Here is a 23,359-nt window from a genome sequence, read left to right on the forward strand (position 1 = left end):
CTGAAGGCGTGTCTTTTACATTATGGTCCAGGGGAAGCAGGGAGGTGACAGGTGCATGGATAAGCACTCATTCACTTACAAGGAGGAAGGGAGTGCACCGAGTCAGCACTCTTTTTCACTTTCAGAGAGGGAGTGAGTGCACAGCGAGTTAGCAAACCGCTTGTTTCTTGCAAGGGTTCCCAGCCTGAATAACATGGCCGTGATTATTAACCCCACAGCCATGTCCAACAGGTTTTTGAAAAAGATTTTGATTTAAAAAAAAAAACATATATATTCAAAGATTTGCAAAACGATTCAAAAAGAAAATAGCAGATCTACAAGCTCATAGCGCGGCACTCGGTGCCGCGCTATGAGCTTGTATATCTGCTGTTTTTGAATAGCCCAAAGAAATCTAAAATGACACGGATGCGTTCCCGGATTGAATGGCTTAAAGAGGTATACAGTAGTTGGCTCTGCTGGTGTGTTTTGTTGTGTGCATTTGAAAAGAGATTCTAAGCATGCGAGTCCTCTTGTAGGTAGCATGTGGGAAAGCTAGAGGCTCTATGCCCCCCCCCTCTCTCTCTCACACACACATACACACACACACAGTGGATAAAATACAAAATGTATGCTCTATTAGTCTATTTAACTGAAGAATGTGTGATTTTTTTTTTTTTTTACACTATTTGAGAGAAAGTGAGCATTCACTCTCGGATTCATGTGAACAGGCACCTCACGGCAAATTCATTTGGATATAGTTTTTTTGCGATGTAATTGTAAGCATCCAGGCACAGTGTGTACCCACAGAAATCTGCGCTCCCATCTGCAAGCCATTTACAATATGAATCATCACCCACTTCCAGGCAAACCGTTGAGCACTTCCTTTAAGCCTAATAACTCATGGCTTAGCCTTACCGTTTTTTTTTTTTAACGCACAATTCATCAGTTTTGAAAGTGAGAAGTCTCTCAGAATGGCATTAGTTATGTTCGAGTCATCAGAAGTAATGTCGAGAAATGGTAAAATGAGCTAACAGAGAAAACCGTGGGTGGGGGGGGGGGGGGGGGGTTATGTCTCAGACCTCAAAAATGTCCAGAAATGGTCCAAGAAGTGTGTGCAGGGAAGGTAGGACAGCTTGACATGAGAAAGAAAACAAAGCAGAGATGGTGTTCTGGTTCAGTGGAACTATACAGTGAAGTACTGTGAGATATTCTGGATGGCCAGTGTCACGAGGGATTCCCCGTTTGAACTCGGAAGAGCAGATATATTTACAATGGGGAAGACATGTCAGGTTGAAGTCATTCCAGAGAGTGGCTCTCTCTTTTCTTGAAGACTTCCATCCATCCGTTCTTCTATCTAGACCTTGGGCCAAGCCGGTCTGATGCCTTGTTTTCCTCTTTTTCTTCCAGGCCCTTTTGGACGTGAGCTGCTTAACCCTTTCAAGACCGGGAAAGCATCATGTGTGTCATTTTAAGATTTCTTTGGCTATTTTTGGAAATAAAAACGTGAAAATGTGTGCAAATCGTTGAATATATATATATTTTTAAAGCGAACGTTTGTAACTCAAATCTTTGGTTCCGGGGATTCTGCAAGTTTTCTATTTGGTTTTCTATATCTATTTGGCCGTGGACCCCCATCTCAAAATATTTTGTTCCAGGGACCCCCAGAAGTTGTAACGGAGTTAAAAACGTTCACTTTAAAAAATATATATTCAAAGATTTGCCAAGAAAAATCACTATTTTTCAAAAATAGCAGATCTACAAGCTGAGCTGGTATATCTGCTATTTTTGAATAGCCAAAGAAATCTTAAAATGACACAGATGCGTTCCCGCTCTGAAAGGGTTAAGCTGCCCGCCTTCTGCTTCCAATTTCCCGCCGCTCTTTTGTTCTTCCTCTCTCGACAGGATTTGATGAAGAGTTGTTTCTTCTCTACGCAGGCATTCTCCGTGATACCAGCTCCTTTACGCCGGTACTCTCCCTCCTTTATCTTTCACTCACCCACCCACAATATTCTCAACTATTTTCATGCCATTCTTCTCTCTTGTCTGTCTCTCTCTGCACCTTCCTTCTCTCTTTTTTTTCTCCTCCTCTCCCACTTTCCTGACCCCTCGGTGGCTTTTAGGTGGAGTTTATGTAACTGAGGCAGAACTTTCCAGCTTGGAACAGATCACTCGAAGATGGAGTGAAAGGAACGAGTAGTAAGAGAAAGGGAGAGAGAGAGAGAAAAAAAAAAGTGTCATGTTTAATTTTACACCCGTAGGCCCTGAGGGCGAATGGCACCTCACCTAAAACTTCATTATTCCGTGGCCCCTCGGTCCAAACACACATATGTAAGCATATATTTATATAAATCTCCTGAGCAGTAACGAATATGCTAATTTCTATTGAAAAGCAGGAATGTTAGAGTCCTGGTTTGCCCTGGATTAAAATCAAACCAGGCTTTCCCCACTCGGAGCAGAGTGCAAAAGCTGCTTGCAAGGGCTGCACACCAGCTGCACTGGATGGGACGTCGCCATGTGCACTTGTGTGTGTGAGTGTATATGATTATGCGTGTGTGCATCTGCATGTTAGAAACACTTCGGCGATCGAAGCAAGTATAAGCACACGCCACCACATTAACACAAAACACGCGGGATGAATCATGTCTTGCATGCAGGTTATCAATCAATCCATCTAACTTTCGGAGCAAGATATCTAGGCTAATAGTCCTGTAAATCCAGGCAGCAGCTCTTGACTTAAGCTCTGAGACTTTAACAAGACACCCCCCCCCCCCCCCCCCCCCCAACTCGCTTCCATCCAGCATTTGCAAGTCTCGCAGCCGTCAGCAATGATGGGGAAGGGGTCTGGATGTCCTATTATGTAGTCCTAGACATTACAGGTCTATGAGTATGACTTTCCATATTAAACACCTCAAGCTGTCACAATGGAAAACGAGACGGAGACTGACTGGAATCTAAAAATGTTAGGCTGGGAGTTACACAACCCCCCCCCCCCCCCCCCCCCCCCCAAAGTGGTGGGGACACATGGTCGTGCATTAAGCCACATTTTATACCCTGTTGCATGGCGGTGTCACTCGTGAAAAAGAACTGCATCTTCAAAGCAAAAGAAATGGGTCGCATCAATTCTTCTTGGCAAGTGACACCCTCACGCAATGGGATATATATACAGTAAATTGAGCTTTACTGAAGGCCTGGTCCGCTCTGGTCTGTGTCTCTTCATCTTTGAGATACTGCAAGGGGGGTCACTTCTTGCTATAGGGCTGTCACGATTACAAATTTAAGTTGACGATTATTTGTATCTCAAATAATTGAGATTAACGATTTAATTGTGTTTGGCATTGAACATTGGGACATACAGTATGAATGCAAATACAATTTCTGTTCGCCTTTTAGCCTTCGTAATCAAAAATTGCGCAGGGCAGATATGACAAATAACTTCAATATGCAAATAAATTATTGACATACATAATAATTTGGTAAAATAGTATGTAAAAGTAATGTAAAAAAGCGGAAATTGACGCGTTGTAAGCTTGTAGATCTGCTATTTCAAGCTTTTTTTAATATTTGAAAATGTGTGAACGATTATGCAAAAATAATTAGACGATTATGTAATAATTGTGACAGGCCTAGCTATATATGACCACAGGTGTTCTTTTTTTTTTTACAGGTACAGTAATATAGCGTTAATATCCAATGTGGCGGGTCCATTCAGAGTCTTTGTGTTGTTGCCAGTGGACCTCTTGTTCACCTGCTGGGCAGAGACTCAAAGGCCTGTGAGTGTTGAGAGCTTTATGTTATGGTCCATATTTATCAGGCGGTCCCATGTGCACCCGGCGTGTCTCCTCGCCGATCCACTGTGTGAGTCTAATTGAGATTAGTGAAACGGTTCATTCTGCATTGGCGGCGAAAGTTGGAACGCTCGCACGCTTAGCACAGAAGGAGGGAAATTTCATACTATTATCGTTTTATTGCCAGACCTTTTTAAATGCTCTGCTTACAGGTGTTTGAAGTTGTAAAACGGCTAATCTTAGGCAACACGGCGCTATGGTCGCCAAGAATGAATAGCAGTGTGTATTGAATATTAGCATAAGCGCAGCACTAGCTTTTTAGCACCCCATTAGCAGGGGATTTCTTTTTCAGATCGCCCACGACCACACTCCACCCGGAGAGTGAAAAACTGCCTGTGTTTGCGTACATACTGAACGTGCATGTGTTCAAGATGTGCGCATGATATGTGCATATATGCATGTTTATGCGCATGTGTGTGCGCGCGTGTAGGTGCATGTTTAGGTGAACGTGTGCATGCATGCACTGCACAGATCAGATAGTCTCGTGGGAAAATGCACATGTATGCACCTTTGGGATGCATTGTGTGCATATGTTCATCAGTCTGTAGCGTGTGCAGGTCCAGTGCTTGTGCAGCTCAATCTACATATCTCCTCCATTCCTCTTGCTCCACTACAATTATTTGAAAACTTCAGTTACTTTGTAGATTTTGATTATTATTACCAATATACATTAACCACTTCACCCCTATATACATTTCTACAAGCTCACCCCTATATACATTTCTATATACAGATCTACAAGCTCACAATGCGTCGTGATGTGCCGCATTGTGAGGTTGTAGATCGGCTATTTTCAAAATATTTGTATACATTTGAGAACTTGAAATGGGACATTCTGCATAATGAGTACTTTTATTTTTGGTACTACAAGTACATTTTGATGCCAATGCTTTTGTACTTCTACTCAAGTACATTTTGAATTCCGGACTCTTACTTGTAACAGTAACAGTTCTATATTGCAGTATTGATACTTTAAGTAAAAAAGTTTAATACTTTTTCCACCACTGTTTCAGAGTAAAAATGACGCTCAGACGTTTATTGTGTGCGTGTGTGACTGCGGCTCATATGTGCTTCCACCGCCCCGATCCAAAGTAGAGGTGATGAAAGCACTCTCCATGGGCCTCATAAGGCACGGACCTTTTTCCAATTAGCCCGCCTGGTTGAGCCCACTGGTCCTCAGATCCAAATCTGACCCAGACATAACACCCACCCCGTCCTGTTCTAGAGAGAGAGTGAGTCAGTGAGAGAGAGAGAGAGAGAGAGAGAAAGTAATTGATGGTATGAGAGAGGGAGAGAGAGCGATCAGTCTAAACCTGTGTGGCATATTGTTGGATGGCGTCTGGTCCTCTCGTGCTGCAGGTCGCCTCGCCTGTTCCCTCCGACTGTCGTCACTCACACAAATACGTCTCCGGCGTTATTAGCCAGCGAAGAGGACAATCATATGGTTCCAGTAAGGATTAATAAGGCAGACAGATTCTGCTCCCTGCGGCTGTGTTACGACCACATAACAGGCAGACGTGCGCGCGCACGTGCACGCATACACACATAACACACATGGATGCATTTACAGCCACACATATATCAAATCTCCGTCTTTTTTTTTCTCCGAATCCTTTCCAGGTCCCGTTTCTGCCAGAAGTGTGTCTTTTGTCAACAGAACAGAATCTGGGTTTTGATAAACAGCATTGTTGCTGATTGTCACCGAGCAGTCTCGTTGGGTTTGTTAGTCTTTCCTGCCACCAGCATCCACCAAGCACGCGAAGGCTTGTGTTTCACGCTAACGATGAGGCAATTTAAGATGTTGATGCATTCGGAGCCCAATAATGTCTACTTCCTCTCCCTCTATTTTTTCAATATTAATCTGCTTTCATTGATTCAAAATTCCATCTGCGCTCACTCAAAATGATGTATTGTTTAGAAAGCATTGCAACCGGGGAAAGTGAAACATAATCAGCAAAAACAAATCCTTTTTCTTTTTCCACTAGAGCACATATCGGTTCCTTTTCGCACATGCTGTGTGTAGCGCGCGTAGCATTGGAGATATGCAGTGATTCGCGGCGGACATAAACTCCCAAATCCGATCTGGAACGGTCTCGGAGTCAGTTTTTTTGGAACTAGAAGAGATGTGTCTCTACCAGGATCCTGACAGGAACCGCAGCGGAACATCCCACGTCGAGCTCCACATATCTTTATTTCTTTGGCACGCGCTAAACAAGTACAAGGAGACGTCGGTGTGGGAAAGATGAGGCCTGACATGCGATGCATGAGGGGAGGATAAGGACAACGACTCTTTTTTTTAATGGATATATTGACCAGATTGTTATGTCTTGGTCCATGGCGGATAGTATTAGCTATGATCTTGCAATGGCTCTGGAACAAATTGTTTAAAGTTTTATTTTGCCAATAGAAAGGAGAATTAAGATATACGATTTGCCTTAATCGAAAATACATGACTTTGGGGGCGTGCCCGCTGGCCTAGCGGTCCAGGCGCATTCCACGTATAGGCTCTAATGCAGCCTGACGGCGCGTTGCGGGTTCGAGTCCCCATCCCGATTGACCTTTGCTGCGTGTCACTCCCCTTCTCACTCCCCTTCTCTCTGTTTCCTGTCTACCTCCACTGTGTTCTATCAATAAAGGCAGGAAAGACCCAACAATATCTTTAAAAAGAAGAAGAAAATACATCACTTTGGAAATGCAACAAGTTTCCGTAATGCTAAAATCTGTCTCACGACCACGGCAAAATCCCGATTGAAAACTGACCTTTGTATAGGCCAGTGGTTCTCAAACTGTGGATCGGGACCCCAAAGGATTTTGGGGGGGTCCCCAGATGACAGTGAAGTGACAGTTTAAGGACTTTTAACACCTCAACAAGAAAAAAGAAAGAAAAGAAAATGACCATTACTGCATCAAAAGTAATCAACAAATAAAAACTGGTCAAACATTGGCCAAATTGTCAAATAATATAAGAAGGAGGCAATTTATTTTTTAAACGGCCGATCTACAAGCTCACAACGCCACGCGTTGCGACGCGTTGTGAGCTTGTAGATCTGCTATTTTCACTATTTATCTGTGGAACCGGGTCAAACTAAATGTGATGCCTCATACTCCTACATTCCAAGTGTTTTTCAGGGTGGGGGTCCCCCAGTTCAAATATGATTATTTGGAGGAAACACTGGTATAGATAGACCAGTAAAATACATTCAATCAAAAGTAATCGATTTGTCCGTACCGGACTGAAATGACAAGCAGTATAATGACCGGACTTGATTAGGGGGGTGTTGTTGATACCTGAGGCAAAAGGCATCCACCGTCCACCATGGCTATAGGGTGCTAGGGTGGTAACCAGAGTTGCGAGGGTGGGACCGACCTTCTGGAACCTCAAAGAGTGGACTGTTCAGAGACACAGCCCCTCATTTACACCCAGCCCTGGGTGCTGTGTATGGCCTGGTCCACTTTTACAACGAGGGGCCTCAAAAAAACATGCTTGGTCACTATACTCCGCCTCAAAAATAAAATAAGAAATGTGTGGACAGTTTCTCTCACACCTCTATTTCCGCGTGTCACCTCAGCGACACAAAAATATGGGGTGCTCCTTCCATTCCGACATCTCGCCACTCCGACTAGTGGCTTCCGCGTGCGGTTAGGGTTAGGGTAAGGTATAGGGTTCGTTAACGTCGGAAAGGCGACATGTCGGAAAGGCGAAATGCACCCCAAAAATATACAGCTATACATATATGCGAATACACATTTATATCACATATATATATGTGCACACACACTCTTACAAGTACATTTACTCAAGTACTGTACTTAAGTACAATTTTGAGGTATTTTTTACTTCAGTGGAGTATTGCCAATTGTCAATACTTCTACTTCTACTCCACTACATCTCTGAGGAAAATATTGTACTTTTACTCCACTACAATTATTTGACAACTTTAGTTACTAGTTACTTTGCAGGTATAAATTATGATATTATGAAACGCGTCACGTTGCATCGCGACGCGTTGTGAGCTTGTAGATCTGCTATTTTCAAACATTTTAGTACTTTTGGTACTTGAAGTATATTTTGAAGCCAATACTTTTGTACTTTTACTCAAGTAAAAACATGTAGTACTTTTTCCACCACTGGTTTTCAACATGTGTTGTGAGCGATATATTATAACTCTATGGTTGTGAGGCAGGGCAGGGCGAGCGGTGCATGCTGGGTAAATGAAGACGTCATTCCATCACCGGGGCAGGTGATGGAGTGCTGTGTCACGCTGTGTTTGGTTTTCTATAGCTTTCGACCATATTAGCAATAACATCAGCTCTATGGGAGAACATGTCAGCGAAGGCACCCGCTCTGCGCTAACGGGGGGGGGGGGGGGGGGTGTGGGCCGGTGTGAGAACGTAACGGTGAGAGAAGAAAAAACATAATCGGCATAGAATAATAACTCATGTGAGGGGAGGTGTCGCGGAGAATTCCGGAGACTGAACATAAGCGGACAATTATAACGAGCTGCCGTCAATCACCATCGCAACCCACCGGGGTCCGGGGGGCCTCCCTTCCTCTCTCTCTCTCTCTCTCTCTCAATTCACACCTTGGAGAAGCACACTGACTCACACCCCAACAGCAACCAACACTGGGCTCCTTTAAGACATCGGATACCCACTCAACGCCTATTGAAACTTAACATACTGTATTTTGGTTGCACGCGTAACGCCTGGGATTGGAACCTGGGTCTCTAAAGGGACACTAAAGCCAAACATCTTAACCACGAGCCTCTAAAGGGGAATTCCCCCTTGGCCAGGGGAGATGTTAGGCTTTTGGTCGTCGGGCAGAAGCTCTGAGCCACTCTGCTACACACGCATGGAGTGGTGTAAATTAAGTACATTTACTCAAGTACTCTACTTTCAATGTTTAGGTACTTTTACTTTACTGGAGTATTTCCAAGTTTCAGTACTTTTATTTCTACTCCACTACATCTCAGATGCAAATATTGTACTTTTACTCCACTACAATTATTTGAAAACTTGATTTACTAGTTACTGTTTAGATTTAGATTATTATTACAATATGTACATTAACCACTTCAGCCCTATATACATTTCAGCCATTTGAAAATAGCCGATCTACAAGCTCACAATGCGACAGTATCAATACATTGCAGTATTGATACTTTTACTTACATTTACTTTTCCACCACTGCACACATGCATAGGGATATGGAAATGCTGGCTATAAGACATGGGGAATCACGGACAGAGTGGAAAAGTAAGGGGGGGGGGGGGGGGGGGTAGGAACGTATAGTGAAGATGGATGGATGGATAGGATGAAAGGATACAGGGGTATGGGGAAAAAGTCAGTTTAGTAGGTAGAAAAAGCCATGAAGGGATAAGTGTGGTTTCGGGTTACTGCTCAGAAGAAGAAGGAGGAGGAAGAGATAGAAAGAGAGCTATACAGTATGTCAAGAGAAAACACTTGCGGGTCCTTTTTTACACAGAATTTTGCTAAGCATTAATGCCGTAAAAGCAAAAACAAGTTGTGGAGGAATGAATCGGCGAGGAAAGAATGAGAGGTGCCGCTACTGGGCAAAACGCATTGGATGTCACCATGAAGTGTGAGTCATTCGGTCATTCATTAGCACCTCTCACTGTGTTAGCAGAAGCCCATAAAAGAACTTAACGTTCTACCCCAAATTAGCCCTCGATCCTACATTTTGGAAAACTATCTGTTATTTCCATGCACTAGATTTATGTGCCCGGTGGGGCTTTCATGGCGTGTGCCTGAGTCCAAAATGACGGAGGTGTCCCTGTGTGACACATGCATCACACCACCTCTGGCGTGTGTGTGTGGTGTGTGGGGGCGACCTGGACGCTCTACAGGCCACGCTTCACGACTCGCTGCCTTACTCTACCTCACACCACCTCTCAGGGAGCTATGTATGACATCATGTTCTGTTGTGGATGGAAATCCTACTTATATGAACAGGTGTGTCCGTCGTGTCTCTCACAATGAACAATCCTTTACGTGTATGTGTGTCTGTAAGTGTGGTCACTGAATCTGTTGTCCGTTATATTTAGGTCTAACTTACTTAACCCATTAAGAACTCTGAGGTCGATTCTAAAAATGTCTTCTAAATCCTAACAGTTTTCTGAAAAACGTATGTTGCTATGTCAGTGGTGCTCAAACTTATTTTTTGTTTGTCAAAGTTTTGTTATTGTTGCATTTTAATGTATTTTAAAGTGCAGATTTCACTTCCAGTTTGACTTTTTTTGTAATCCTGTATCATGTATGAGTTCTCTCTCATTGAGTAAAATTGGTATCCCGCCCTGAAACTTTTTTCAAACTTTTTACTAAAGAGCTGTAGAGGCATTCTGACTCAGGCATAAACAAACCATGGCCACGTCACTCTGACAACATAACCATAAACAAACCAAGAGTCAGCTCCATATATGGGCATATATACTGATGACATTATGGATCTCCATATATGGGCATAAAAGGGACATGACTGACTGATACAGATATCTCCATATATGGGCACAAAAGAGAGACAGACAGACGGGTACAACGGGTCCTCTGAAAAAGCCCCCGACACAAAGAGACAGTTTTGCCGAAGGTGTGAATAGACAAAGACATGTGACGCCTATGACTGCAAGTAGCTTTAAAGAGCGCGTTTAGGAATTCATAGAAAAAATAATAATCGGAAAAACTCCATAAAAGATAATGTCTCTGACTGTAGCTTGTCAAATCTGTTATAGGCCTACAGAGTGTAGCTACTGTACAGTAGCATCAGCTGGCAGACTGGGCTGTAGCTTAACCTGGCTACAAGCCACATAGAGCCATCTGCGGGTTGGTCAGCCGGTTCCCATGTTTGGATGGAAGGGGCAAGGGTGCAGGCACAGGGACAGATGTGGGAGAAGTGACCCTCACTGGCACTGAAAGATGAGGTCACTGGAGGAAATGGGAGAGGGGTGGAGTAGACCTGTGCTGCCTTTGTGTGATGCATGAGCCGAGGAAAAGCGGGGAAAATGGGGGGAAATGAGCCCCGGACCAAGTGTGTTGTCTCTGTCTTGTCTACTGCAGTGGTTCTCAACCTTTTCCGGCCGTGACCTTATTTTTTTAGTCTATGGCTGTGACCCCCAAAAATAATAATATTTGAACTGTGGACCCCCCACTTGGAATGTAGGAGTTGAGGCATTCAATTTTGTTTAACTCGGTTCCACAGATAAACATTTTTTGCCTCCTTCTTATATTATTTGACAATTTGGCCAATATTTGACCAGTTTGTTGATTTAATTTGATGCAACAATGGTCTTTTTCTTTTCTTTTCTTTAAAAGGTCTTAAAAGTCCTAAATTGTCACTTCACTGTCATCTGGGGACCCTCTCAAAATCATGTGTGGGTCCCCCCAGGTTGAGAACCACTGGTCTACTGTACTTTATGTCCTTCTCTCATTCTGGCTTTATTGCTGCCATCAGTCTCTCTGGCATTTTCTAATGGGTAGATTAAATGGCTTTTCACACAGGGAACGCGCACGCACCCACTTGGATCTGTGGGGTCACACTGTGCTTCTCATGTGAATACACTGGCAGACAATCGCTCCGCGCCAAGTGATCTATGCGTTGTGCAGAAAAGTTAACCAGAATTCAGCTCTTGATGTCGCCGGGGCATGTGTGTGAGACGAGCACGGACGCAACCATTTCACGGGGTCGCGCCTGCTTGTCTGTCAGATTGCCCGCGCCACCCTATACTGTACCTGCCCGATCACCTCTCATTGAAAATGAATTATTACTGTATAGGCACGTGTCAATTTCTCCCCGTGTCACAAGCCCTGTGTTCTCCATTTCTAAATTGCGCTGGCCAGTTAAGAGGTGTGGTTAGAACATGCAGATCTAATGTAACCTGGTAAGGGGTTGTTTAAGCAGTGATTTGTCGAGTCATTTGTTTCTAGACTAAAGCAGTGTGGTGTGTGTGTGTGTGTGTGTGTGTGTGTGTGTGTGTGTGTGTGTGTGTGGGGGCAGCTTTTTTTTCTCTCCTCAATTTCTAATTGGGGATGCTGATGTCTCTCCTCTGACAAGCTCCTATATTCTTGGCCACAGCGGCGAGGTAATTGTCATGGAGATCCCGCAAAGTAATTATAAGGTCGGTGGTCCGAGATAATTGGCTTCTATTATCTTTGTCTGGATGACTGAGAGCAAACAAAGCCATCTTCCAGGATAGGGGAACGGCGGTCAGCCCTCTGCCCCTCGTACAGTGAACCTCTCTGGGGAGGAAACCAGAGAGGGGCAGTCCCCTGTTGTGGAACATCTCTGGATGGCTAGGATTAATTTGGTCTCAGATACTGTATGAGAGGGATTACAAGAGACACAGAAGTGTGTGTGTGTGTGACTGAGGTGCTGCACAAATGGATTGTTCACACGCTCTCGCTCTCTCTCACGCACACACACACACACACACACACACACACACACACACACACACACACACACACACACACACACACACACACACACACACACACACACACACACACACACACACACACACACACACACACACACACACACACACATAGAGGGATAGAGATAGAGGGACTGAGTAGCCAGTCTGCACTGCTTTTATGTACTGTATCCGTGGTGGTGTCGTGTGTTGACAATTATGTGTGTGTGTGTCTGTCTTTATGAGGGAGAGAGAGAGAGAGAGAGTGCACAACATATTTGTGTATTTGTGTGTCTGTGTGTATCTCAGTATCTGTACAGTATGTGTCTACATAAATGTGCGCGCACGTGTGTATCTGTGTACAGTGTACATGTGTGTGTACTGTATGCGTGTGTGTTTGTCCTGTGGCCTAATTACAGTGAAACCACAGGAAAACCCTGGATACGTTCACTCATTCCAGAGCAGTGTTTGGCACAAACCACAGATTCATTTTCCACTTCTCTCCATATCCCCGTCCCAGCCCCCACAATATCTCTTCATTGGCTTTGCGTTCTTTCGCTGATAGCATGCAATCCACTTCCAGTGAGTGACTACACAATCCCTTTGACTCTCCACAAATCTCCCTCTCTCTCACCCTCTCTCTCTTCTCCCTGGTCTAACACACTGGACCCAGAGCAGTGGTGTAAAGTAACCAAGTGCATTTACTCAAGTACTGTATTTAAGTAAAATGTTTAGGTATTTTTTACTTTTCTGGAGTATTTACAGTTTTCAGTACTTTTACTGCTACTCCACTACATCTCAGAGGCAAATATTGTACTTTTACTCCACTACAATTATTTGACAACTTTAGTTACTTTGCAGATATACATTATTATATTATAAAACATACATTAACCACTTTAGCCCTATTCTATACATACAGTAGGCTATTTGAAAATAGCCGATCTAAGCTCGTATCTAACGCGTCGTATCGCAACGTGTTGTGAGCTTGTAGATCAGCTATTTTCAAACATTTTAGTGCTTTTACCTTTGGTACGTTAAGTACATACCGATGCTTTTGTACTTTTTCTCAAGTGAATTTTGAATTCCGGACATTTACTTGTAACAGAGTACCTCTACATTGCGGTATCGATACTTTGACTTAAGTAAAACATTTGAGTACTTTTCCCACCACTGCCTTTGACTCTCGAACAAATCTCCCTCTCTCTCACCCTCAGCTCTCTCTCTCCCTCTCTCTTCTCACTGGGGTCTAACACACTGGACCCAGAGAGTCACCACAGAGTCCCAGCCCCACAGCCCCTCATAAACCTTTCAATCCTATATCCCAGACGACTATTATATGCTTGCATATTTCATTCCCCATAGACTGCAAGGCGAGAGGCGCGGGGAGGAAGGGAGGGGCTGAGGATGGGGGATGGGGGGGGGGTGAAAACGCGAGGAGGTCAACGAGAGACGTTGCTTTCTTTTAACCCATTCTATCCGGAAAAGCATCTTGTGTCATTTCTTTTAGATTTCTTTGGCTATTCAAAAATAGCAGATCTTCAAGCTCATACCACGGCACTCGGTGCTGCGCTATGAGCTTGTAGATCTGCTATTTTTGAAAGGAAATTGTGAAAATCTGTGCAAATATATATATATATATACATTTTTAACTAAAATCTTTGCTTCTGGGGGTCCCTGGAACAAATATTTTGAGATGGGGGGGATCGCGGACAAATACATAATTTTGGGTGGTCCTTGACATGAAAAATAAATGAGAAATTTGAGAGCCACTGATATATAGCAACACAAGTATAAAAAAAACCTCATTGGATTTAGAATGCATTTGTAAAATCCCCCAAGATTTAAAAAATGTATATTCAAAAGATTTGCACACATTTTCACAATTTTTCAAAAGAATTAGCAGATCTACAAGCTCATAGTGCAGCACTCGGTGCCGCACTATGAGCTTGCACTGAGCTTGTTAAAAAAAAATGTGTGGAGTATTTGGATCTGAGATGTAGTGGAGTAGAAGTAAAAGTATAGACAATTGGAAATACTCAGTAAAGTAAAAGTACCTCAAAATTGTACATAAGTACAGTACTTGAGTAAATGTACTTAGTTACTTTACACCACTGCTCCTGGGCCTGGCTACGGGAGCTGAACTGCTGGTTAGCCTGGACAATCAGATAAAAATCTACATTCGTAATCTTGGAGATTGCATTCAGATTTCCCAATGCTTGTTCAGATTTGCACAGAGCGAGTTGGCAACAAAGCATCAGCGCCGCTTTGAGTGTGAGCATAGGGGCTATGGGGTCCTAAGCCAGGAAATATGAACGATTGAGTCCATAATTAATTGGATTATTTACCAATCAAGGAAATCAAGGAAACTGAAATCCCCTCAAACCTCCATTTCTCATGATACCCAGTCACCCCCCGAAGAGGCCCTCCCACATCTCACCTACAGTACCCTCTATTCCATTATATACATGTACGTAATACGTCAACTCAAAATGATTATTCAAGGTCACGGGATGCCTCCGAGTTAAAAGTTGACATCCTCATCACACAGAATCATAAAACACACCCCAAAAAAAACACCATTGTGGTTGCATGTCAAAATGCAAAGTATTCTGGCGCGCTGCGACCAAACATAACTCATCCCATCTGGGGTGGAGAGAGAGAGGGACTGTGCAGGCGTGTCACACGCTCGCTGTTGTCTTGTCATTATGATTTTGCATCAGGACCATTTTGCTCTCATGGTTCTCATGCACAGTAGTGTTGTCAGAAGTCAGAGATGCTTCTGAGACCACAGGTTTAAAAATGTTCTTGTGCAGTTTTCCCCCCTTTTTTTTATTATTATCCCCACCAGGCCCGGGCGGGGATTATGTTTTCGTGCCTTTGATCTGTCTGTCTGTCCGTCCGTCTGTCTAGCCGTCTAGCTAATCTCGGGCACCGCTGGACCGATCGTCTCATTGACTGCCAATGACGAGATTTCTCGTCATTTCACTCCAAGGCTCAGACCGCCAATGACGAGATTCTCGTCATGGTGTGGTTTACGATAGAGGGCACTCTTCCGCAGCCTGTGAATGATTATGATGATGAAGAGTACACCCAGAAATCACGTGATCGCAACAAAATGAATCTGAAACACACAAAAAAGAAGAAAAAGTTAAAATTCATGGTGTAGTCCCTTTAAAGAGTTAACTCTGTCAGTTATAAGAGTTAAACTTTGCCCGCTCACTCCCAGTAGGCCAAGGAAGAACCTCCACCCCAAATTGACCAAATTGGCTCGGAAGAGGAGTAGTCTTACCTGTCTTTACCAAAGACATTAATAGCACAAAGGCACTCGTAGCTTAAAAAAAAAAAAAAACACTTTCTGTGGACACAGGCCCAAATAAATCATTGCCTACTTATAAATAGTGGCATACCACATTATAGACTTTATAGTGTGTAATAATAACTACGCATAATGTTCTATAAGTTAGGCCGTCATAGAACATTTTCCTTATGAGTTTCAAATCGACCCGTAATGTCCCTTTCACAGATCGCATAAGCGGCAGAGTTTGGCCTCAGGTCGTTAATCACCTCCAAGTATTCTGTCTTCGGACAGAAGTGCATACTTTCTTGTTGTGTGAGGACGTCACCAAAGCATTGCTGGAATAATATTTAACCAGGTGCTCAATGTGGAATTGGAAAGAAGTTTGTATAACGGACTGCTTTATGGAATCCATATTCATCCTCTGCGGCGCTGTAACACTCCATGGGCAGTGGTGTAAAGTCACTAGAGACACAGAATGTACTGTAAATACATTTGCTCAAGTACTGTCCTTAAGTACAATTTTGAGATACTTCTACTTTACTGGAGTATTTCCAATGTTCAATACTTTTAATTCTACTCCACTGCATCTCAGAGGCAAATATTGCACTTTTACTACACTACAATTATTTGAAAACTTTTAGTTACTAGTTACTTCGCAGATATTAATGATTATATCTGAAGACATACATTAACCTCTTTAGCCCTATTTTATACCGTGGCTATTTGAAAATAGCCGATCTACAAGCTCACAACGCGTCGCGATGCGACACGTTGTGAGCTTGTAGATCTGCTATTTTCAAACATGTTACTTTCACTTTTGTTACTTTCACTTTTGGTACTTTAAGTACATTTTGATACCAATACTTTTGTACTTTTACTCAAGTAAATTTTGAATTCCGGACTTTTACTTGTAACAGATTACTTCACTGTAGTATTGATACTTTTAAGTAAAACATTTGAGTACTTTTTCCACCACTGCAATTGACCCCAGAGAGAGAGAGTGGGCAAAAGAGAGAGAGAAGGAGAGAGACAGAGAGAGAAAGGTGGGGTGGGGGAGCCCGAGACAGAGAGTGAAGAATTGAATGGGTGAGAGACACTGAAGCCTGATTTATAATTAGTCCTATAAACGTGTCCTGTGCCACCAATAGCCGATTTCCAAGCTCACAACATGGTGAATTGCACCACGTTGTGAGCTTGTAGATCTGCTATTTTTGGCCTGGGACGCCGGTGTGTGTGCCAGGGTATGAATTAGGCATGAGTGTTAGGGGAAAGAGCGCGACACATTGATGGAAAGGCTGCGGAAAGAGAGTGAATTCCAGACGTAAACGGAGACTAATACGTGTCTGACAGTGACAGTCGTATCCCATATCCTGCGATGCCGTAAATCAATCTCAGCACACTACCCTCGGTGTCTCCCAACAATTTGTAAGTTAGAAAATCACATTTTTGCGTTCGTAAGAGCAGTGGTTCCCAAACCTTTTTAGCTCAAGACCCAAGAAGAGAAATATGACGTTTTTTCCGGGGTGAAAATAGCAGATCTACAATCTCACAACGCGACGCGAAGCAACGCTTTGTGAGCTTGTAGATCTGCTTTTTTCACTAGTTTTTGAACGTTGTTTTTATTTATTTATGGACATTATTATTATTCTTCATTTTTATTTAGCCTATGAAATACTTTTGAAAAATGTTGTAATTGTTTTTAATTGATGAAAAGTTGCGATGCATTTTTTTTGTAAACGAAAAAAAAGGGGATATTTACTCGCAAACCCATAAAAATTGTTCCGCGACCCAAACATGGGTCCTATATGAAACAGAAGCCTTCGCGCTGCAGCAAAGTATAAAAGAACTAAAATACAGCAAGAGTGCGACTGAGTCCCTGCCCTTGGAATGTGTTTGCAGACATGTGCTTCATATACGAGAGGCTGGACCGAGCCCATACGCTGCTTTATTTTTCTAAAGCTGACACCCACTGGCATGTAACATAGCTGTGGTCGAACAGGGAGAGGCTTTTCGCGGTGTCCAGAGATATATAGACCCCACCCCGACCGCCGGCGTGAGGCGTGTGCGCGGCAGGCGCTTCCATACGTACGTGTGTAATAACTAAGCGTGCACGAGGAAGAGAGAGGGGAGAGTGGGAGGAAAAAACACAAAAAAACTACATGCACAGATAATGTGTTGTCAATACTCTATTTAAGTAACATTTATGCCAATTTAAGTGTAATGAAATGAATTAAGTGTAATTGAAACGAGAGCGAAGAGAAGAGACAGGGGTTGAGCGACGGAGAGAACGAGAGATGATGCAAGAGAAAAGAGAGGGGGTGTGGGAGGTGAGGGGGGGGGGTTGGAGTAGGATTTGGACCCTGCCTGCTCGAGGGCCACCTCAATGGCTAGTGTTACCTCGGCTCATTCCTCCCTTCCTCTGTTCCTTCTTGTTTTTCCTCCACATGGACAGGAAAACCCTCCCTCTCTCTGAGCCAAGAGAGAGGAATGGAAGAGAGGGAGAGAGAGACGGAGAGAGAGGAAGAGAAAGAACGGCAGATAGACGCAGGGAGTGAGAGAAAGAGAGAGAAGAGAGGGAGCTAGAGGCCTGTATTATCCTTAAGAAAAGTAGGCCTACATTTTGCTGTACCTGGTCTCCACTGTGCCACAACCACACACTTCTACCTTCAACTACTCTCCTTTTGTTTTTCTTTCTTTCTTTCTTTCTTTCTTTCTTTCTTTCTTTCTTTCTTTTTCCGCCTGCCACTGGTGTTTTCCCTCTGTTTTCTCTGAGCTTATATAGCCTAGCTCTTTTTCTCTTCTGCAAACGTGCAAACATGTCAGTGGTAATTCATGTTGATAGCGGCCTTTTGTCCAAATATTTCCACTGTAACTTTAACCAAGAAATCGATGGCAAATCCTTTTAATCGTGCTGTTTGCTGAGGTGGTCACAAATTCCTGCTTTCCTTGGCTACTTGGCAACAACCTGTTTAAATATACACCCGGCTCTGTGTTTAGAGTAGGGTCTAGGATTTAACCCTTCAGCAAGCCAGCCATCACACCTGATGGGAACAGATAGGCTGAATCCATTCAAGCTGTCAGTCAGTGTGTGTATAGTGTAGCGCACACACATACGCACACATACGCACACGACACACACACACACACACACACACACACACACACACACACACACACACACACACACACACACACACACACACACACACACACACACAGTTTGTGGTGAGTGTGAAACACACACTATTTGTGGTAAGTTTGAAACACTGTGTGTGTGTGTGTGTGTGTGTGTGTGTGTGTGTGTGTGTGTGTGTGTGGTGTGTGTGTGTGTGTGTGTGTGTGTGTGTGTGTGCGTGCAAGTGTGTGTGCGAGTGTCTGCGCGCGTGTGTATTCATTCGAATGAATCACATGGGAGTGGATAACACTGATATAATACAAGAGTTTATATATACATCATTACTGGTTATTACCATGTCTCTGTTAGTATTCACTGGAATCCATGCACTTGTACAAACACACGGACAGGAAAACCCTCGCTCAATTGAGTGCAGTTCTTGTAACAAAAAAAAAGAATTTTGATTGTGAATAAACTGGCGGCTCTGCACTCCACCCACACACACCTACCTTGTAAGTGAATGTGGGGGGAAAACAACACAAATCCAATAGGGCATGCAAGCCAAAGAATGAATTGCAACGCTTGAAGCCTGGTTCGTGCGTATGGTTGCGTGCCAGTGTTGTGTTGCACCGAAAGTAGCGCATCTACAAGCTCTACAACACGTTGCAGCGCGAGGCGTTGTGCGAGCTCCTTCGGTGCTATATTCGGTGGGGCGCAGTATAAACACTTAAAGGGATAGTTCACCCCCCAAAAAGATTTTTTATCTATCGATTAGTCACCCCATGGAGACTTGAATTCATGGAAGTTTTTTTGTTTTTGTCGCATTCCTAAGCCAATAATTTCATGACCAGCGGTTCCGGTAGGAGACACAAAGAGTCTCCTTTGTGTCTCCTACTGGAGCCGCTGCCTACCGGTCCGCTGGTCATCAAATTATTGGCTTAGGAATGCCGAATGTGATGAAAACAAAACAATATCCATGAATTCAAGTCTCCATGGGCTGACGTAATCGATAGAAAACTCTTACGTGCGCTTGATATTTATGCCCAGTGGGTGTTTTTGTCCAATTGCAGGCATTTGGTGCTTTGATGAGCCATTGTGGCAGGGTAGAGAAAATGGGAAAATAATGGCACACACACGCACACACACAGGAATCTTTTCCTAATTGTATAACCCTAACTTCCCAAATCTTTTTGTTTAACCATAAAACAACCATTTCTCTTGTGGTGACCAAGGAGACTGGTCCTCACAATGTCTATATCTCACATAATGCCATACTTGTGGGGACATTTGGCCCCACGGCTATAGTAATGCAAGTACACACACACACACACACACACACACACACACACACACACACACACACACACACACACACACACACACACACACACACACACACACACACACACACACACACACACACACACACACACCTCCTCATCCTTCCCTCACACATGATCCCAATTATAGCAGGCTGCCTTGCAAACAGCCCCACTCTTCCCAATGAGAAATATTATGATTGTGGGAATTTGGGGAACCGAAAGTGTGCCACCCTGTGGTGTGCACGTGCATGTGCGTGAGCACACACACACACACACACACACACACACACACACACACACACACACACACACACACACACACGCACACGCACAGAGTCAGTTCTCATCTGCAGCCCTTTCCTTCCACGGCCACAGATGTTCCCTCTCAGAGTGATCTCCAGGATTTGGGGAGCGTTTTGAAGGGCTGGACTGATGGCGCGCTCCAAAGCCCCAGAGATTTCAGCGGCGGGCCTCTAAAAGGGTATTTGTCCTACCTGCTGAACTCTGCAGACATGCTGAGCTGGTGCTGACCATGGTGTTTGAAGGGGGGGCGCGTGTGTGTGTGTGTGTGTGTGTGTGTGTGTGTGTGTGTGTGTGTGTGTGTGTGTGTGTGTGTGTGTGTGTGTGTGTGTGTGTGTGTGTGTGTGTGTGTGTGTGTGTGTGTGTGTGTGTGTGTGTGTGCGTGTGTGTGCGCGGTTGGGAGTGGAGAGACGTGTGGTGAAACTTGAAGCCTGATTCCTACCTATAGTTGGTAGGAAATCAGTACGATGGTTCCAAAAATAGCCGATTTACACACTCACAATGCCACGTGATGTGACACGTTGTAAGCTTGAGGATTTGCTATTTTTGGCACAGTATAAAATCAGAGTACAAAGTATAAATCAGGCATCGTTCTTCTACACAATATCTATGTCTATACTTGCAATTAAAACGTTTATTAGAGCAAAACACACAGGCCCTCTCCTATCCTCTCATCTTCTTCAACAGGGGGTCCGTGATTGTAGGGCGTCCTCAGAGTTACTACAAGGGGTCCGCCAAATCGCTGTGTGATAGGGAACATTATAGCCGAAAATAGCAGATCTACAAGCTCACAACGCCTCGTGCTGCGAGGCGTTGTGAGCTTGTAGATCGAAAATTTGGATTTTCTGAGTTGGTGTAGAGGGAGAAAGAGCAGACCAAGTACAGAGGCAACGGTCAAGTTGACAAAATATAGAGGGTTTGAAAGGTTAACTCTCCAAAAATACACATTAGCATGAATCCAACTATATATGACATATATGAAAAAGTTTGATCTGCAACATAGTTTTAAACAATATGTAGTGGGGGTCCCTATACTTCATCTCTCTCTCTGCTAAGGGGTCCTTGGCCTGAAAAACGTTGAAGACCCCCGCCTTAAACCCTATGCTGATCATTGTTGAATGGAACAGGGATTTTCTCATGGACGTGAACACATATAAAGGATACAGGCATGCAGTCTGTATCAGAAAGACAACTGAAAATGTGTCAAGGTTTTTCCCATATCGTTGCTGTTGCGCAGAAACCTTGTCTCTCCATATTTCCCCCCGGAAATGAATGCCCTACATCGTGGTACAAGAGTGTCTCGCAAAAGTAGCGACAATAGCTGATCTACAAGCTTACAACTTTTTTTTTTTTGGTGGACATTTTGAATGTGAAAGTGGTTATTAATCTGTTTGTGGGTTTTAGGTTAATCTGTTTGTGGGTTATGAAAAGTATTAACAAGAGCCTCTGTGACTAAATAATAGCTACCGTGGATCCATTGGAACACAGGTTCTTTGTTCCGTTGCCGGAAAAGTAAGGGTTTTGGACATACAAGCAGCGTTGCCAGGTCTGCTTATCATAATTTCCGCCCAAGATTTTATTTGAAAATAGCAGATCTACAAGCTCACAACACGTCACTATTTTCATATACCTGACGTATATGTTTAAAGTGCTCAAGTGGCCCATAGTCGCTTCTTTTGGGCTTGTTTTCCTAGACCTGGTTGCTTGTTACAGAATCTGGCAACACTGCATACGAGGTTTCCGCCCGACAACAGCGATATGACCCCTCCATAGTCCTGTTGCAGTAATGGCTCTTTGTTGGATGGTTGTGCAATTGTGTCGTTACAGGTAATGTTTAGTGTTGAGTTGGCTTGATTGAGTGAGCTTTGATTTTTCAAGAGTCTGTCTGGAAGCTTTTTTCTCTTCTTTTTGGTTTCGTACAATTTCCCACTGGCAACATGCCTCCGATACAGATGTTTCCTATTGCCTAATTGGAGAGACTCTAAATCGATGCCATTTACATCTTTTATATTTTTGTCCTAATCACTTGTTGTGTTTTGTAGATCCGGTCTGTCTGAGGTGGGGACACGAATGTGGAGAAAGTTCCCGACAAAATATGTGTATGAAAATTCTTTCATGAACCCGAAGCACTTGTTTAAGATCTGCCTCTGTGCTTTTATTTATTTGTTTATTTTGTATTCATTTCTGGATGTAAATGTTGTTACGAATGCTGACCGCTGAGCGTGACATCGGGCGGGCATGTGTCCCATTATGTAATAATGCCTAACGGTTTATTATGTTATTGGTAATGGCTTCACTGCGGGTGGCAGGAGACTAAAAACATTTAGCCGGGCAAAATATGCAGCGTATTATCATTTATTGTTTTCTGACATCACGTCTTTATGTACCAGCTGGCAATGGTTTGGATTTGACAGTTACAACACACAAGGACACATTGGTAAACCATACCATAAATCTACTCAAAACAGACTCGACAGACAGAAAAATTTACATACGTTCTTTTACTCTCCCCCCTCAAATTATGCTGTGGGGGGAAATTTCTGAATGATAAACAGATTGTTGGAAATGGAGACGAGGCGACTTTTACCTACTTGATAGTCACCGAACAGCTGTCCATTTGGCATAATCAAAGAACTATTATGTGAAATACTGCAATCAATAATGGAGACAAACTAATAAACGGTAACAAGAACTTTGGTATCCATTTAATGAAACCGTTGGAAGCTGGCCCGGTCCTCAATCAATATCCCAGTCTAGTCCAATTACACAGGGCCTTACAGTATGCTGTTCCGATGATCCCACTATGTATTATAGCTGTCGGACGGAAACCTTGTATGTCCAGAACTGTTGCTTTTAAGGAAATGGTAAAACATTACCTGTGTTCCAATGGATCCGATGAAGCTATTATTCAGTCACAAGCTCGACTTATTAACACGTTTTATTGGTTAGATATTATTATTATTTTAGATATTAAGTCTCCCACAGGTAGACTTAACCACTTTCAACCTGGCATCGGTATTATGGGCATGTCATTATATGTAGGCGACATTCTACCAAATAAGTTCACAAC

The 23,359-nt window shown here is 43.4% G+C and overlaps 1 protein-coding gene and 1 long non-coding RNA gene across 2 annotated transcripts in view; one reads left to right on the plus strand and one right to left on the minus strand.

Annotated features, from left to right (window-relative positions):
• The window catches only part of LOC311061548, a 197,056-nt gene extending 183,966 nt beyond the window's left edge, over nt 1–13,090 (minus strand). The window contains exon 1 of the long non-coding RNA XR_014602412.1: nt 13,039–13,090. This is a non-coding gene — a long non-coding RNA (uncharacterized lncRNA). The remainder of the gene's footprint in view (nt 1–13,038) is intronic.
• The window catches only part of trappc3 (trafficking protein particle complex subunit 3), a 787,905-nt gene that overhangs the window by 12,080 nt on the left and 752,466 nt on the right, over nt 1–23,359 (plus strand). The gene's annotated exons all lie outside the window — the stretch shown is intronic.

This window comes from Gymnoscopelus microlampas (genome assembly GCF_963454915.1).
Source record: "Gymnoscopelus microlampas genome assembly, chromosome: 15".
NCBI lineage: Eukaryota > Metazoa > Chordata > Actinopteri > Myctophiformes > Myctophidae > Gymnoscopelus > Gymnoscopelus microlampas.